Source organism: Salvelinus fontinalis, chromosome 18, assembly GCF_029448725.1.
Source record: "Salvelinus fontinalis isolate EN_2023a chromosome 18, ASM2944872v1, whole genome shotgun sequence".
NCBI classification, from domain to species: Eukaryota; Metazoa; Chordata; class Actinopteri; order Salmoniformes; family Salmonidae; genus Salvelinus; species Salvelinus fontinalis.
Genome location: NC_074682.1, coordinates 38,620,373 through 38,639,859, shown reverse-complemented (window position 1 = coordinate 38,639,859; position 19,487 = coordinate 38,620,373).

The following is a 19,487-nucleotide window of genomic DNA, read 5'->3' as shown; positions in this document are numbered from 1 at the left end:
AAAACCCTCCAACCTCCTCGCAAGTGCTTTACAAAGAACCTTAGTGTCAGAATTGAAAAGTGAAATAGCACAATAGGAATCACATTTGGTATGCAGCTTTCCAGGTTTTAGGAGCAGAGTGATCAGAGCTCTCTCAAAGAAGGGGGCAGGAGACCAGTTTCGTAAGATTCCAAAAACACCTCCAGGAGGGGAGTGCACAAGTTTGTTCTTAAATCTCTTGTAGATGTCAATGGACAGCCCTTCTGGGCCAGATGCCCTCCCCACCCTCATACTATCAATTGTATTGGAAATTTCCTCCACAGTCAGCTCAGCATTAAGAATATCCTTAGATTGGAGTTTCCCAATATTTCAGATGAATCTATCTAAAAAGCTAGCCTGAGTATCAGTTTCAGGAGGATACTCTGATGCATATCATTTTTCATAAAAGGATTTAAAGGTATTGTTTATCACCCGAGGGGCTACCATCACAGCTCCCCCTGCATCCTGAATTGATTGCGCTCTCTGCTTGCTGCTGTTTGATTCGCCAGGCCAACAGCTTCCCAGCTTTTTCAGCCTTGTCATAATATTATAGGTTTAGTCTCAATAAGCTTTCTGCAGCTCTACCCATAGAAATTATGTTATATTGAGCCCTGAGCAAGAGCAACTCCTTGTGTGCACCTGTGGAATTAGTGAGGAAAATGTCTCTCTCCAGAGTTTTAAGTAATTTTATTTTTTGACAAGTATTTTTTGACTTGGAGCTGGTGAAATGTATAACTTGACCCCTTATGAAAGCTTTACAGGCTTCCCATCTAGTACAAGCTGAAGTCTGTGTAGTATTAATTGAAAAGTATAGGTCAATTTGCTGTCCAATGTATTCTGTAAAACTTGTATCTTGCAGTCATTTAGGTTGGAAGCACCATTTAGGTGGGTCACCTACTAAATTAGAATCGGAATGTATAAGAGATGCTGGAGCATGGTCAGAGATGACAATACTGTCATGAAAGCAATCTTCTTATTTTAGAACATAATACTGCTGAGATCAAAAAATAGTGTATTCGGGAATAGGTCTGGTGAGTGCTAGAGTAACAGGAGTATTCCACATCATCTGGTTTTATTTCTCTCCAAATCTCTATTAAGTTTAAAGCCTTCATAAAATGCTCTATGGTTTTCCTAGATTTGGTGTTGGAGTAGTTTGAACCCGAGGTGCAATCTTTAACAGGATCTAAAGTGCAATTAGTCTCCTGCAACAATATAATTGTAACGGCTTTCGTCTGTTGAAGGAGAGGACCAAAGCGCAGCGTGGTTAGTGTTCATCTTAATTTAATAAATAATCAAAAAACAGAACACTTCAAATACAAAACAACAAAAGTGAAAACAGAAACAGTTCTATCTGGTGCAGACACACAAAGACTGAAGACAACCACCCACAAAACCCAACAGAAAACAGGCTACCTAAATGTGGTTCCCAATCAGGGACAATGATTGACAGCTGCCTCTGATTGAGAACCATATCAGGCCAAACACAGAAAACCAACACAGAAATAGAAAACATAGATTACCCACCCAACTCACTCCCTGACCACACTAAAACAGAGAAAATACAAAAGAACTATGGTCAGAACGTGACAGTCCCCCCCCCAAGGTGCGGATTCCGGCCGCAAAACCTGAACCGATAGGGGAGGGTCTGGGTGGGCATCTAGCCGCGGTGGCGGCTCTGGCGCTGGACGTGGCCCCAACTCCACCATAGTCAATCCCCGCTTCCGTGGCCTCCTAGGAATGGCGATCCTCCTAAATGACCCCACTCCAATGAGGGGCGACTCTGGACTGAGGGGCAGCTCCAGACTGAGGGGCAGCTCCGGACTGAGGGGCAGCTCAGGACTGAGGGGCAGCTCATGACTGAGGGGCAGCTCATGACTGAGGGGTAGCTCATGACTGAGGGGTAGCTCATGACTGAGGGGTAGCTCATGACTGAGGGGTAGCTCATGACTGAAGGGCGGCTCCTGACTGGTGGGCGGCTCCTGACTGGTGGGCGGCTCCGGTGGCTCCTGACTGGCGGGCGGCTCCGGCGGCCCCTGACTGGCGGGCGGCTCCGGCGGCTCCTGACTGGCTTGCGGCTCCAGCGGCTCCTGACTGGCGGGCGGCTCCTGACTGGCGGGCGGTTCCGGCGGCTCCTGACTGGCGGGCGGCTCAGGCGGCTCCTGACTGGCGGGAGGCTCAGGCGGCTCCTGACTGGCGGGAGGCTCTAGCGGCGCTGGACAGACGGGCAGCTCAGGCGGCGCTGGACAGACGGGCAGCTCAGGCTTGCCGAGGAGCACTGTAGGCCTGGTGCGTGGTGCCGGAACTGGTGGTACCGGGCTAGGGACACGCACCTCAAGGCTAGTGCGGGGAGCAGGAACAGGGCATACTGGACCCTGGAGGCGCACAGTAGGCCTGGTGCCGGAACTGGTGGTACCGGACTGGGGACACGCACCACTGGGCGAGTGCGGGGAGCAGGAACAGGGCATACTGGACCCTGGAGGCGCACAGTAGGCCTGGTGCGTGGTGCCGGAACTGGTGGTACCGGACTGGGGACACGCACCACTGGGCGAGTGTGGGGAGGAGGAACAGGGCTTACAGGGCTCTGGAGACGCACAGGAAGCCTGGTGCGTGGTGTGGGCACTGGTGGTATTGGATAGACCGGGCCGTGAAGACGCACTGGAGGTCTCGAGCTAATGGCCTGCACAACCCGTCCTGGCTGGATGGTAACTCTAGCTCGGCACATGCGGGGCACAGGCACAGGACACACTGGGCTGTGCAGACATACGCGAGACACAGTGCGCAACGCCGGCACAGGATATCCTGGCCCGAGGAGACCCACTGGCTGTCTGGAAAGCAGGGGTGGCACCATCTACCCTGGCTGGATCCTCACCCTAGCTCGGCAGATGCGGGGAGCTGGGATGTAGCGCACCGGGCTAAGCACGCATACTGGAGACACCGTGCGTTCTACCGCATAACACGGTGCCTGACCAGTACGGCGCTCTCTCTCGCCATAGTAAGCACGGGGAGTTTGCGCAGGTCTCTTACCTGGCTTCGCCACACTCCCCGTGTTCCCCCTCCCAAGAAGTTTTTGGGGCTGCCTCTCGGGCTTCCTACCGCGCCGCCGTGCTCGTTTCGCCAACTCCATTCTCCTGTATCCCTCCTCGCACTGCTCCAGCGAATCCCAGGCAGGCTCCGACACTCTCCCTGGGTCGACCGCCCATCTGTGTATCTCTTCCCAAGTATTATAGTCCAGATTCTGCTCCCATGTCCAGAAATCCTGACATCGCTGCCTCTCCTGCTCCTGCCCGTTACCACGCTGCTTGGTCCTTCGTTGGTGGGTGATTCTGTATCGGCTTTCTTCTGTGGACGAAGGATCGGACCAAAGCGCAGCGTGGTTAGTGTTCATAATTTTTAATTAAAGCCAATAAATGTGAACACTACAAAATACAAAACAACAAAATGTGAATAACCAAAACAGTTCTGTCTGGTGCAGACACACGAAGACATGAAGACAACCACCCACAAAACCCACTACAAAACAGGCTCCCTAAATATGATTCCCAATCAGAGACAACGCAAAACACCTGTCTCTGATTGAGAACCATATCAGGCCAAACACAGAAATAGACAAACCAGACAAACAACATAGAATGCCCACACAGATCACACCCTGACCAACCAAAACATAAAACATACAAAGCAAACTCTGGTCAGGGCGTGACATTGTGCCCTCAGGCCCCTACCCTACTACCACATATCTACAACACAAAATATACGTGTACGTGTGTGTATAGTACATACACACGCGGACAAAAGTTTTAGAACATCTACTCATTCAAGGGTTTCGTAATTTTTATTATTTTCTACATTGTAGAATAATAGTGGAGACATCAAAACTATGAAATAACACATATGGAATCATGTAGTAACCAAACAAGTGTTAAACAAATCAAAATATATTTGAGATTTGAGATTCTTCAAATAGCGACCCTTTGTCTTGATGACAGCTTTGCACACTCTTGGCATTCTCTCAACCAGCTTTTTTTTCTTCTTTTTTTTCACCTTTATTTATTAACCAGGTAGGCCAGTTGAGAACAAGTTCTCATTTACAACTGTGACCTGGCCAAGATAAAGCAAAGCAGTGCGACACAATCAATAACACAGCATTACACATGGAATAAACAAACGTACAGTCAATAACACAATAGAAAAAAGTATATATGTACAGTGTGTGCAAATGGCGTGAGGAGGTAAGGCAATAAATAGGCCATAGTGGCGAAGTAATTACAATTTAGAAAATTAACACTGGAGTGATAGATGTGCAGATGATGATGTGCAAGTAAAAATACTGGTGTGCAAAAGAGCAAAAAAGTAAATTAAAACAATATGGAGATGAGGTAGGTAGGTTGGATGGGCTATTTGCAGATGGGCTGTGTACAGCTGCAGCGATCGGTTAGCTGCTCAGATAGCTGATGTTTAAAGTTAGTGAGGGAGATATAAGTCTCCAACTTCAGCAATTTTTGCAATTCGTTCCAGTCATTGGCAGCAGAGAACTGGAAGGAAAGGCAGCCAAAGGAGGTGTTGGCTTTAGGGATGACCAGTGAGATATACCTGCTAGAGCGTGTGCTACGGGTGGGTGTTGTTATCGTGACCAGTGAGCTGAGATAAGGCGGAGCTTTACCTAGGAAAGACTTATAGATGACCTGGAGACAGTGGGTCTGGAGATGAATATGTATCGAGGGCCAGCCGACGAGAGCATACAGGTCGCAGTGGTGGGTGGTATATGGGGCTTTGGTGACAAAACGGATGGCACTGCGATAGACTGCATCCAGTTTGCTGAGTAAAGTATTGGAGGCTATTTTGTAAATTACATCGCCGAAGTCGAGGATCGGTAGGATAGTCAGTTTTACGAGGGTATTTTTGGCGGCGTGAGTGAAGGAGGCTTTGTTGCGAAATAGGAAGCCGTTTCTAGATTTTATTTTGGATTGGAGATGTTTAATATGAGTCTGGAAGGAGAGTTTACAGTCTAGCCAGACACCTAGGTATTTGTAGTTGTCCACATATTCTAAGTCAGAACCGTCCAGAGTAGTGATGCTAGTCGGGCTGGCGGGTGCGGGCAGCGATCGGGTGAAAAGCATGCATTTAGTTTTACTAGCGTTTAAGAGCAGTTGGAGGCCATGGAAGGAGTGTTGTATTTCATTGAAGCTCGTTTGGAGGTTTGTCAACACAGTGTCCAAAGAAGGGCCAGATGTATACAGAATTGTGTCATCTGCGTAGAGATTGATCAGGGAATCACCCGCAGCAAGAGCGACATCGTTGATATATACAGAGAAAAGATTCTGCCCGAGAATTGAACCCTGTGGTACTCCCATAGAGACTGCCAGAGGTCCGGACAACAGGCCCTCCGATTTGACACACTGAACTCTATCTGAGAAGTAGTTGGTGAACCAAGCGAGGCAGTCATTTGAGAAACGAAGGCTGTTGATTCTGCCGATAAGAATACGGTGATTGACAGATTCGAAAGCCTTGGCCAGGTTGATGAAGACGGCTGCACAGTACTGTCTTTTATCGATGGTGGTTATGATATCGTTTAATACCTTGAGCTTGGCTGAGGTGCACCCGTGACCAGCTCGGAAACCGGATTGCACAGCAGAGAAGGTTTGGTGGGATTCGAAATGGTCAGTGATCTGTTTATTAACTTGGCTTTCGAAGACTTTAGAAAGGCAGGGCAGGATGGATATAGGTCTGTAACAGCTTGGGTCTAGAGTGTCACCCCTTTGAAGAGGGCGATGACCGCAGCAGCTTTCCAATCTTTAGGGATCTCGGCGATACAAAAGAGAAGTTGAACAGACTGGTAATCGGGGTTGCAACAATGGCGGCGGATAATTTTAGAAAGAGAGGTTCATGAGGTAGTCACCTGTAATGCATTTCAATTAATAGGTGTGCCTTCTTAAAAGTTTATTTGTGGAATTTAATGCGTTTGAGCCAATCAGTTGTGTTGTGTCAAGGTGGGGGGTTTACAGAAGATGGCCCTATTTGGTAAAAGACCAAGTCCATATTATGGCAAGAACAGCTCAAGTAATCAAAGAAAAGGCCATCATTACTTTAAAGACATGAAGGTCAGTCAATACAGAAAAGTTCAAGAACTTTAAAAGTATCTTCAAGTACAGTCACAAAAACCATCAAGCGCTATGATGAAACTGTCTCTCATGAGGACCACCACAGGAAAGGAAGACCCAGAGTTACCTCTGCTGCAGAGTTCATTAGAGTTACCAGCCTCAGAAATTACAGCTTGAATAAAGGCTTCACAAAGTTCAAGTAACAGACACATCTTAACATCAACTGTTCAGAGGAGACTGTGTGAAACAGGCCTTCATGGTCAAATTGCTACAAAGAAACCACTACTAAAGGACACCAATAAGAAAAGACTTGCTGGGGCCAAGAAACACGAGCAATGGAAATTAGACCAGTGGAAATTTGTCCTTTGGTCTGGAGTCTAAATAGGAGATTGTTGGTTCCAACCACCGTGTCTTTGTGAGACGTGGTGTGGGTGAACGAATGATCTCCGCATGTGTTTTTCCCCACCATAAAGCATGGCGGAGGAGGTGTTATGGTCTGGGGGTGCTTTTCTGGTGACAAGACACACTTAACCAGCATGGCTACCACAGCATTCTGCAGCGATATGCCATCCCATGTGGTTTGGGCTTAGTGCGACTATAATTTGTTCTTCAACAGGACAATTACCCAACACACCCACAGGCTGTGTCAGCGCTATTTTACCAAGAAGGAGAGTGATGGAGTGCTGCATCAGATGACCTGGCCTCCACAATCCCCCGACCTCAACCAAATTGAGATGGTTTGGTATGAGCCGGACGGCACAGCGAAGGAAAAGCAGCCAAAAAGTGCTCAGCATATGTGGGAACTCCTTCAAGACTGTTGCAAAAGCATTCTAGGTGAAGCTGGTTGAAAGAACGCCAAAGCTGTCATCATGGCAAAAGGTGGCCATTTGAAGAATCTCAAATATAGTCGTGACCACACGACTGAACAGTAGTCCAGGTGCGACAAAACTAGGGCCTGTAGGACCTGCCTTGTTGATAGTGCTGTTAAAACCTCTTCTGGCTGCAGGGTGAATATTGAAAAAAATGGAAAATATGCGCACATTTTCAAACGGCCTCTTAAGAAATTTTTGATCTTACAATATGCATATATTTACTACTATTGGATAGAAAACAGTCTATAGTTTCTAAAAACGTTTGAATTATTTCTCTAAGTTGAACAGAACTATTTTTACAGCCCATTTCCTATCCAGAATTGAGATTTCCAAAATGCGATGTCTCTCTTTAAGACCTTGTCTATAAAAGGTCATGTCACTTAGGACCGTAGAAACACGTCACACGCCTTCATCTGGGTGTAATGCGGAAGTGAGAGAAAAAAGCAGTCGAATATCTCTTCCAGGGACTGAACACAACATCTTCTAGTGAGACCTGCGCAGTTTAATTTTTTTTCTGGGCACGAGGTAGAACCTGGACTCGGCTCCTGGAATACGCTCGTTAAAGGTGAATATGACCTCTGGCTACGATATTATTTGATACATGTCACAAAATCATCCTAAAGTATACTTTAATTATATTATTGCAATTTATTCTGGACTTTAGACGTGATGCGACGGAATAATTTTTTTAAGAAAGAGAGATTAGCGCCGCACGGCCATTGTGCTTGCTAACCCAAGAGGGAAATAGTTCGTTCTGGAACCCAACTAAAGACTGTACTGGACAATGGACCCCGTTACAACATTCTGATGGAAGATCAACAAAGATAAGGACCCAATTTGGGATGCTTTTTCATATATCTGTCGAACTGGGCTATGCTAGCGTTTGACTAGAATCAATGCTGCCGTATGCTAGCTAATGTTGTAAGCTAATAAAACGATATATTGTGTTTTCGCTGTAAAACACTTCAAAAATCGGAAATATTGGCTCTATTCACACGATCTTTGTCTTTCATTAGCTATCCACCATATGTTTTTCTGAAATGTTTTATGAGGTGTAATTAGTAGTTGACGTTGGTGTCTGTATTTTCTCTGGCTACTCCCGTGCGATTTCAGACTGTAGCTATGATGTAGCTATGATGGGAGCAGTAATGTAAAACTGATTTATAGCTAAAATATGCACATTTTATGAACAAAACATAGATTTATTGTGTAACATGTTATAGGACTGTCATCTGAGGTAGTTTTTTCTAGGTTGTTTAGGTTGGTTCTAGGTTAGTTAGGTTGGCTTGTGCATGCTACTTGAATCCTACTTGTGCTGCTGCTACATGTCTGTCCACTTTTTTATTTGGTGGTGAGCTAACATAAATATATGTGGTGTTTTCTCTGTAAAACATTTAAAAAATCGGACATGTTGGCTGGATTGACAAGATGTTTATCTTTCAAATGCTGTATTGGACTTGTTAATGTGTGAAAGTTAAATATTTTAAAAAAATAGATTTTGAATTTCGCGCCCTGCAATAGAGCTGGATGTTGTCATAAGTGTACCGATATCGGGACAGCCCGCCTAACATTAAGATTAACATTACATAACATAACATTAAGACACAAGGATGAGGGATTAATACCAATGGACTAAGACCCTGGGCTCTGAGTCCAGACCCAGATCAACACTGCATTCATGTGGTCTGATGGCCAACACCACAATAACAAGAGACCATCGGTGCTATTAGGTATAGTAGGGCTGCCTATACAAGGTTTAGTAGGGATCAGGCTTTCCGGGCATGGCATGGCATTGGTCACCAACCCTGTTCCTGGAACTCCATGGGGTGTTGTTTTTTTAGAGTAAAGTACATCGAAAAAAATCAAAAGAAAACTGCAAACTGAATAGGAGACCAAACAAGCAGCAAACAAAGAAGAAAGGCTTTTGAAAAAGTAACAATTTTTTCATAAAATTATATCGTTTTCTTAGCTAGCTAAGTTGTTTACCTGTTGCTAGGCAGTTGCTAGGGACATTCCTGGAAGAAGCTAGCTAGCTAACAAGGAGTGTCTAGTTGGCAGAAGAGAAGAAGGGACAAAGAAGGGACAAAGTGGGACAAAATAAGGACAGAAGAAAAGGGAAAGGGGGGAAAAGGGACATTAAGGTGAAGCAGTCCTCTAAAGACACAAAAGACAATAATACAAGAAACAACACTTCTATTGCCTCTCCCTCTACGATACGCACTTCCGGGTTGGAGCGAGTAGTTGCATTCCGCTTTGCTCCACAGGTAGTATAACATTTCATTTCATTACAGCACAACAGTTTGATTTGTTTGATCTTAGCTGGCTACATAGCCGTCTTTGTATCCAAGATAATTGTGTAGTCTAGAGTAATTGTCGAGGTTACCTAGCCAGTTAGAGGTTACCTAGCCAGCTACACTTTCAAACAAAGTCAACAACGCAGCCACTGCTAGCTAGCCTATTTCACCAGCCAGCAGTACTATATCATTTTAGTCAATAAGATTTTTTGCAACGTAAGCTTAACTTTCTGAACATTCGAGACGTGTAGTCCACTTGTCATTCCAATCTCCTTTGCATTAGCGTAGCCTCTTCTGTAGCCTGTCAACTATGTGTCTGTCTATCCCTGTTCTCTCCTCTCTGCACAGACCATACAAACGCTTCACACCGCGTGGCCGCTGCTACTCTAACCTGGTGGTCCCAGCGCGCACGACCCACGTGGAGTTCCAGGTCTCAGGCAGCCTCTGGAACTGCCGATCTGCGGCCAACAAGGCAGAGTTCATCTCAGCCTATGCTTCCCTCCAGTCCCTCGACTTCTTGGCACTGACGGAAACATGGATTACCACTGATAACACTGCTACTCCTACTGCTCTCTCCTCGTCTGCCCACGTGTTCTCGCACACCCCGAGAGCTTCTGGTCAGCGGGGTGGTGGCACTGGGATCCTCATCTCTCCCAAGTGGACATTCTCTCTTTCTCCCCTGACCCATCTGTCTATCGCCTCCTTTGAATTCCATGCTGTCACAGTTACCAGCCCTTTCAAGCTTAACATCCTTATCATTTATCGCCCTCCAGGTTCCCTTGGAGAGTTCATCAATGAGCTTGACGCCCTGATAAGTTCCTTTCCTGAGGATGGCTCACCTCTCACAGTTCTGGGTGACTTTAACCTCCCCATGTCTACCTTTGACTCATTCCTCTCTGCCTCCTTCTTTCCACTCCTCTCCTCTTTTGACCTCACCCTCTCACCTTCCCCCCCTACTCACAAGGCAGGCAATACGCTTGACCTCATCTTTACTAGATGCTGTTCTTCCACTAATCTCATTGCAACTCCCCTCCAAGTCTCCGACCACTACCTTGTATCCTTTTCCCTCTCGCTCTCATCCAACACTTCCCACACTGCCCCTACTCGGATGGTATCGCGCCGTCCCAACCTTCGCTCTCTCTCCCCCGCTACTCTCTCCTCTTCCATCCTATCATCTCTTCCGTCTGCTCAAACCTTCTCCGAACCTATCTACTGATTCTGCCTCCTCAACCCTCCTCTCCTCCCTTTCTGCATCCTTTAACCTCTTGGAACTATAGGGGGTGCTGTTCCGCATTAGCATATTTGTGTCTCCAAATTAAACTGCCTCGTGCTAAATTCTTGATCGTACAATATGCATATTATTGTTATTATTGGATAGAAAACACCTTCTAGTTTCTATAGAAGTTGAAATTTTGTCTCTGAGTTGTACAGAACAATTTCTACAGCACTTTTCATGACAGGGTTCAGATTTCAATTTTTTTTACCTCTGATCTGGGGTCTGTTTTTAAGGCGACAGTGAATGCTATGAAGAAACCGACACTGCCTACGTCTTCCTCTGGGTGTCTGTACGTCATCACGCTTTCAATGGAATCGATGGGATATTCACAGCCAGTATAAAAGACCAAAATGTATAGAGACCGCCCTTTCTCGTCGTGCGCCTGAAGCGTGAAGGGCATCGGACCTGCCTCGTTCCAAATCGTTTTCTAACCAGCAATATTTCTCCGGTCATGTTTTCACTCGTTTTAGGTGTTAAAAACATCAAAATGTAGTTAATTTGAACCGTTTTATAGCAATTTATATCCGTTTAGTGCGATTTTAGAGGAATTTATTTGTTGTGCACTCTGAAACTTTGGACACGTTTTGGGGTGTCGGTCGTTGGTGGTGGACATTTCGAAGGACAGAGGACATCTATCGACCAAAAGACGTTTATAACATAGAAAGGATACATTGCCCAAGAATCTGATGGAAGAACACCTCAAAGTAAGCAATATTTAATATGATAAATCGTGTTTCTGTCGAAATATTTTAAACGCACATTTCGCCATTTTGTTTGGTATAGCTTCACTTGGCGAACCCTGTATTGAAAAGTAAGGATAATTTTAAAAATGTAAATCAGCGGTTGCATTAAGAACTAATTTGTCTTTCGATTCCTGTAAACCCTGTATTTTTTAGTCAAGTATTTGATTAGCTATTAATTAAACCAGATCACTCTGAAAGATGGCGACCGACATTTTCAGGCTTGTTTTGCTACTATTTTCATTGTGTAACCACGGTTTTGTATGGCTAAATATGCACCTTTTCGAACAAACTGTATATGTATATTGTAAAATGATGTTACAGGAGTGTCATCGGAAGAATTCTGAGAAGGTTAGTGAAAAAATTAATATCTTTTGGCGATGTTGACTTTTATCGCTCACTTTGGCTAGAATCAATGCTGGGCTGCTATGTGCTATGTGCTACGCTAATATAACGATTTATTGTGTTTTCGCTGTAAGACACTTAGAAAATCTGAAATATTGTCTGTATTCACAGGATCTGTGTCTTTCGATTCGTGTATGCTGTGTATTTTTACGAAATGTTTGATGATTAGTAGTTAGGTAAACACGTTGCTCATTGTAATTATTCTAGTCCATTTGTGACGGTGGGTGCAATTGTAACCTATGGCAGCTACCTGAAATATGCACTTTTTTCTAACAAAACCTATCCCATACCATAAATATGTTATCAGACTGTCATCTAATGAGTTTTTTTGTTGGTTAGGGGCTATAAATATCTTAGTTTAGCCGAATTGGTGATGGCTACTGGTGTTGGTGGACAAATAAAAGATGGTGGATTATGCTAATGTGTTTTTAGGTAATAGATGTACATCTTTACATATTGTGTCTTCCCTGTAAAACATTTTAAAAATCGGAAATGGTGGCTTTATTCACAAGATCTGTATCTTTCATCTGGTGTCTTGGACTTGTGATTTAATGATATTTAGATGCTACTATCTACTTGTGAAGCTATGCTAGCTATGCTAAACAGTGTGTGGGGGGTGGGGGGTGCTCCCGGATCCGGGTTTCTGAGGCAGTAGAAGTTAACTCTCTATGTCCCCTATCCTCCAGGCCGGCTCGGTCCTCCCCTCCTGCTCCGTGGCTCGACGACTCATTGCGAGCTCACAGAACAGGGCTCCGGGCAGCCGAGCGGAAATGGAGGAAAACTCGCCTCCCTGCGGACCTGGCATCCTTTCACTCCCTCCTCTCTACCTTCTCCTCTTCTGTCTCTGCTGCTAAAGCCAATTTCTACCACTCTAAATTCCAAGCATCTGCCTCTAACCCTAGGAAGCTCTTTGCCACATTCTCGTCCCTCCTGAATCCTCCTCCCCCTCCTCCCCCCTCCTCCCTCTCTGCTGATGACTTCGTCAACCATTTTGAAAAGAAGGTCGATGACATCCGATCCTCGTTTGCTAAGTCAAACGACACCGCTGGTTCTGCTCACACTGCCCTACCCTGTGCTTTGACCTCTTTCTCCCCTCTCTCTCCAGATGAAATCTCGCGTCTTGTGACGGCCGGCCGCCCAACAACCTGCCCGCTTGACCCTATCCCCTCCTCTCTTCTCCAGACCATTTCCGGAGACCTTCTCCCTTACCTCATCTCGCTCATCAACTCATCCTTGACCGCTGGCTACGTCCCTTCCGTCTTCAAGAGAGCGAGAGTTGCACCCCTTCTGAAAAAACCTACACTCGATCCCTCCGATGTCAACAACTACAGACCAGTATCCCTTCTTTCTTTTCTCTCCAAAACTCTTGAACGTGCCGTCCTTGGCCAGCTCTCCTGCTATCTCTCTCAGAATGACCTTCTTGATCCAAATCAGTCAGGTTTCAAGACTAGTCATTCAACTGAGACTGCTCTTCTCTGTGTCACGGAGGCGCTCCGCACTGCTAAAGCTAACTCTCTCTCCTCTGCTCTCATCCTTCTAGACCTATCGGCTGCCTTTGATACTGTGAACCATCAGATCCTCCTCTCCACCCTCTCCGAGCTGGGCATCTCCGGCGCGGCCCAGGCTTGGATTGCGTCCTACCTGACAGGTCGCTCCTACCAGGTGGCGTGGCGAGAATCTGTCTCCGCACCACGTGCTCTCACCACTGGTGTCCCCCAGGGCTCTGTTCTAGGCCCTCTCCTATTCTCGCTATACACCAAGTCACTTGGCTCTGTCATATCCTCACATGGTCTCTCCTATCATTGCTATGCAGACGACACACAATTAATCTTCTCCTTTCCCCCCTCTGATAACCAGGTGGTGAATCGCATCTCTGCATGTCTGGCAGACATATCAGTGTGGATGACGGATCACCACCTCAAGCTGAACCTCGGCAAGACGGAGCTGCTCTTCCTCCCGGGGAAGGACTGCCCGTTCCATGATCTCGCCATCACGGTTGACAACTCCATTGTGTCCTCCTCCCAGAGTGCTAAGAACCTTGGCGTGATCCTGGACAACACCCTGTCGTTCTCAACTAACATCAAGGCGGTGACCCGTTCCTGTAGGTTCATGCTCTACAACATTCGCAGAGTACGACCCTGCCTCACGCAGGAAGCGGCGCAGGTCCTAATCCAGGCACTTGTCATCTCCCGTCTGGATTACTGCAACTCGCTGTTGGCTGGGCTCCCTGCCTGTGCCATTAAACCCCTACAACTCATTCAGAACGCCGCAGCCCGTCTGGTGTTCAACTTTCCCAAGTTCTCTCACGTCACCCCGCTCCTCCGCTCTCTCCACTGGCTTCCAGTTGAAGCTCGCATCCGCTACAAGACCATGGTGCTTGCCTACGGAGCTGTGAGGGGAACGGCACCTCCGTACCTTCAGGCTCTGATCAGGCCCTACACCCAAACAAGGGCACTGCGTTCATCCACCTCTGGCCTGCTCGCCTCCCTACCTCTGAGGAAGTACAGTTCCCGCTCAGCCCAGTCAAAACTGTTCGCTGCTCTGGCACCCCAATGGTGGAACAAACTCCCTCACGACGCCAGGTCAGCGGAGTCAATCACCACCTTCCGGAGACACCTGAAACCCCACCTCTTTAAGGAATACCTAGGATAGGATAAAGTAATCCTTCTAACCCCCCCCCCCCCTTAAAAGAGTTAGATGCACTATTGTAAAGTGGTTGTTCCACTGGATATCATAAGGTGAATGCACCAATTTGTAAGTCGCTCTGGATAAGAGCGTCTGCTAAATGACTTAAATGTAATGTAAATGTAATTAAGAATGCAGAGCAGCACTTTATTATGGACAGACTTCTCCCCATCCTAGCTTCTGTTGTATCAATGTTTTGACCATGACAGTTTACAATCCAGGGTTACTCCAAGCAGTTTAGTCTCCTCAACTTGCTCCATTACCACACTATTCATTACAAGAATTAGGGCTATTGCTTCAAATTTACTACAATGATTGGATGACTTTGGCCTTTGGTAGTTTCAGTAAACAACAATTTGATACATGCCTTCAATTGCATCAGCCTACTTTATTCCAATATTTTCATCATTCAGTGATAGTTATTCCCACAGTAATTCTTTATGGATCCATCCAGTTGTGGTTAAGAAAACACTGCATGCTTGGTGGGATATGCAAAGAGATGTGAGAAGTGACATGCATCAAAGTTAAGAACTGGCAAGAGGATGGTTAATAACTGCCGCTGCTTAGCAATTATCAAGAGTTTAAGAGCATAGTGCGTGCCAATGCTCAGCATTACGGCTACGCTTCATACTGTTAATGTAGGTTCCTTGTTCCTTGTCAATCATTTGCTTATTGGTGAAATCAGCAATCAGACAATATCTTTCAGTGAATCAATCAAAAACCTCTATTAATGCATTTGCAGACAGAAGTTGACAATGGGAACATAGCACGCATGTTTCAGCGTAAGTTCTGTAAAATAGGAAAGGGTCCAAGTTGCTTTATTGTGCTTGCAGTAAACCCCTAGTGATGTCACTACCCATGTCAACACCCTCTACTCATGAGGCCAAGCCCATGCACACACAGCTATACAAACAATAGTTCCAGTGTTATCTAAAAGCTCAGCAGTAATTGTCCACTCCCCAAGTTGATTTATAGTGGTATGTCTGTCTTGTCTCTTATCTCTTTCACTCCCCTGCAGGGTTCTGTCTATGAATCTCTTTTAACCTTGAGGCGCTTTCTCACAGACACCCTGTTTTGACTGCAATAACTCACACATCTCTCAGACCGTTTCTTATAAGAAGCAGAGACTAGAAAAGAATAGTGGAACAATATTAAACCTTATATTGAATATATAGATTGTTAATCTGTAGTCTAGGACCCTATAAATGTAGTGGGGGAGGGGTCTTATAGCCCTTCCCTTTCTATTAATACAACAAACGCATAATCAAATCAAATCTAATCAAGTTTATTTTATATAGCCCTTCGTACATCAGCTAATATCTCGAAGTGCTGTACAGAAACCCAGCCTAAAACCCCAAACAGCAAGCAATGCAGGTGTAGAAGCACGGTGGCTAGGAAAAACTCCCTGGAAAGGCCAAAACATAGACAGGAACCAGGCTATGAGGGGTGGCCAGTCCTCTTCTGGCTGTGCCGGGTGGAGATTATAACAGAACATGGCCAAGATGTTCAAATGTTCATAAATGACCAGCATGGTCAAATAATAATAATCACAGTAGTTATCGAGGGTGTAGCAAGTCAGCACCTCAGGAGTAAATGTCAGTTGGCTTTTCATAGCCGATCATTAAGAGTATCTCTACCGCTCCTGCGGTCTCTATAGAGTTGAAAACAGCAGGTCTGGGACAGGTAGCACGTCCGGTGAACAGGTCAGGGTTCCATAGCCGCAGGCAGAACAGTTGAAACTGGAACAGCAGCAAGGCCAGGTGGACTGGGGACAGCAAGGAGTCATCATGCCCGGTAGTCCTGACGCATGGTCCTAGGGCTCAGGTCCTCCGAGAGAGAGAAAGAAAGAGAGAAGGAGAGAATTAGAGAGAGCATAGTTAAATTCACACAGGACACCGGATAAGACAGGAGAAGTACTCCAGATATACCCAACTGACCCTAGCCCCCCGACACATAAACTACTGCAGCATAAATACTGGAGGCTGAGACAGGAGGGGTCAGGAGACACTGTGGCCCCATCCGATGATACCCCCGGACAGGGCCAAACAGGAAGGATATAACCCCACCCACTTTGCCAAAGCACAGCCCCCGCACTACTAGAGGGATATCTTCAACCACCAACTTACAATCCTGAGACAAGGCCGAGTATAGCCCACAAAGATCTCCACCACAGCACAAACAAAGGGGAGGGCGCCAACCCAGACAGGAAGATCACGTCAGTAACTCAACCCACTCAAGTGACGCACCCCTCCTAGGGACGGCATGAAAGAGCACCAGTAAGCCAGTGACTCAGCCCCTGTAATAGGGTAGAGGCAGAGAATCCCAGTGGAGAGAGGGAAACCGGCCAGGCAGAGACAGCAAGGGCGGTTCGTTGCTCCAGAGCCTTTCCGTTCACCTTCACACTCCTGGGCCAGAGTACACTCAATCATATGACCTACTGAAGAGATAAGTCTTCAGTAAAGAATTAAAGGTTGAGACCGAGTCTGCGTCTCTCACATGGGTAGGCAGACCATTCCAAAAAAATGGAGATCTATAGGAGAAAGCCCTGCCTCCAGCTGTTTGCTTAGAAATTCTAGGGACAATTAGGAGGCCTGCGTCTTGTGACCGTAGCGTACGTGTAGGTATGAACGGCAGGACCAACTCGGAAAGATAGGTAGGAGCAAGCCCATGTAACGCTTTATAGGAGTAAAACCTTGAAATCAGCCCTTGCCTTAACAGGAAGCCAGTGTAGAGAAGCTAGCACTGGAGTAATATGATCAAATTTCTTGGTTCTAGTCAGGATTCTAGCAGCCGTATTTAGCACTAACTGAAGTTTATTTAGTGCTTTATACGGGTAGCCGGAAAGTAAAGCATTGCAGTAGTCTAACCTAGAAGTAACAAAAGCATGGAAGAATTTTTCTGCATCATTTTTGGACAGAACATTTCTGATTTTTGCAATGTTACGTAGATGGAAAAAAGCTGTCCTTGAAACAGTCTTGATATGTTCGTCAAAAGATATTCAATAATCAATTATTATAATACATCAAACATTTGGTGCAGCCCCTATCATGACCCCAAGGTGAACCCCATCAATACTATGCTGTAGGCAGACATTTACCAAAATGATTAGGCTACTAGGTTGTAGGTGGGAAATAATAGTTATGGCTTTGATACCGGCAATTCCTTTCAGATATAAGCAAAAGGCGGGAAAAAGTTAGTGATATGAAAAATGTCTTATTTAGATTAATTAAAAAAACTACTACAAGGCCTCCCGAGTGGTGCAGTGGTCTAAGGCACTGCATCACAGTGCTAGCTGTGCCACTAGAGAACCTGTTTCGAGTCCAGGTTCTGTTGCAGCAGGCCGCGACTGGGAGACCCATGGGATGGCGCACAATTGGCCCAGCGTCGTCCGGGTTAGGGGAGGGTTTGGCCGGCAGGGATTTTCTGCACTGCAAATTGGTAATTTTCTACATCAGTATCCATTATGAAACTTATACTCTTTAATTTGGGTGAGTGCATACGATCACACCAATAAATAGGAATAGCTGGCTATGAATACATTCTGTGTGCCAATACTGGTGAGTGCAATCACACTAAAAACCAACCTGGTCTCAGAGCATTTCGTATGATTCTAAACTGAGACACTCCATTAAAAGGGAAAGGGGGATACCTAGTCAGTTGTACAACTGAATGCCTTCCACTGAACTGTGTCTTCCACATTTAAAACAACCCCTCTTTAGTATGCTATGTTATGTTTTGTATGGTATGTATTAATTTGTCGATGTCCATGACCCATTTCGTATGATATGTTATGAATTTGCAAAAAGTACAACATTTTACGAATTTGCAAAACGTACAATATGTTACAAATTTGCAAAAATGTATGATATGTTATGAATTATCTAGGTGGCTAATTTGAGGCACCTGGCTAATGTTATCTAGGTTAGGGGTTAGGGTTAAGGTTAGGGTTAAGTTTAGTAGTTAGGTTAAAGGGTTAAGGTAAGAGTTAGGGGAAGGGTTAGCTGAAAGGGTTAAGGTTAGGGTTAGTGGAAGGGTTATCTAGCATGCTAAGTAGTTGCAAAATAACTGAAAAGTAGTAAGTAGTTTAATATTTGCTCATTAGCTAAAATGCTAAAGTTGTGCATGATTTGGGTTGCTAGACATTCGTGTTATACGCCCACCAGACCACCCACCCCACCCTACTTTCATTTTTGCCTTAAGTAACTATCTGTCTTATATAAACATATCAAAAGTAACATTTCATACTAATTTGAGTGTCCCGGATTAACATTTACTATGTTTCGTCCAGTCTATGAGACCAGGCTGTAAAAACTGGTCCTGACACCCAGACATTCACAGTCACATGTTAACATAATTGAGTAATCATAGGAGACATTCCGAACACGCACTGCAAAGTTGATAAGGTCTGTTAATATGAGTAATGGAAGAGTTTTAGGTATAGAGAGCTCTCTGTTTAAAAGTTACACCGGCTACACTTTCACCAGTGATTGGACAATATAGTGTGCCATAATCTGAGCAAATATTAACCTATATCATAATACAGTACTATATGATATGACCATTTAAAATAAAACAGTGTAGGGCAGACAAATCAAGTTGTACATGAATGGCCAGACCATGGTTGATAAAACAGTCACACTTGCCACCTGAGTCAGAGAGGGCAGTGTGCAGCTGTGATTGGGTGCAATCTGGAGGCTGGCTCACCCATCACGAGTCTCCTTGAGGCAAAGGTCATGTCAGTAAGGCAGGGCTCTCAGAGGCTGCTGTGGGGTCAGGTCAGGTACTGTAGGTAGGCTGGTGTAAATCACATTCAAGCCAGAATCCATCTGGAGCCTGAGTCTGCCTTCCACAGGTATGCGAGACATTTTGGAAAAGAAACAGAAACCTGAATCCTCACATTGCACAAGTTGAATTCAACGTTTTGACAGCTTGTGCCCAACTACTCTCAGGTTGATGTTACAGGACAGAGACCAGGCAACTCTGATCAGAACAACTCTCATTATGCCATCTGTAGCAGTCTTCTTCTTCTGTATAATAGTGTTTGCAACAATACCTGTAGTAGTTTGGTAGCAGTCCCTTATTTATGAGGACCAATTGCC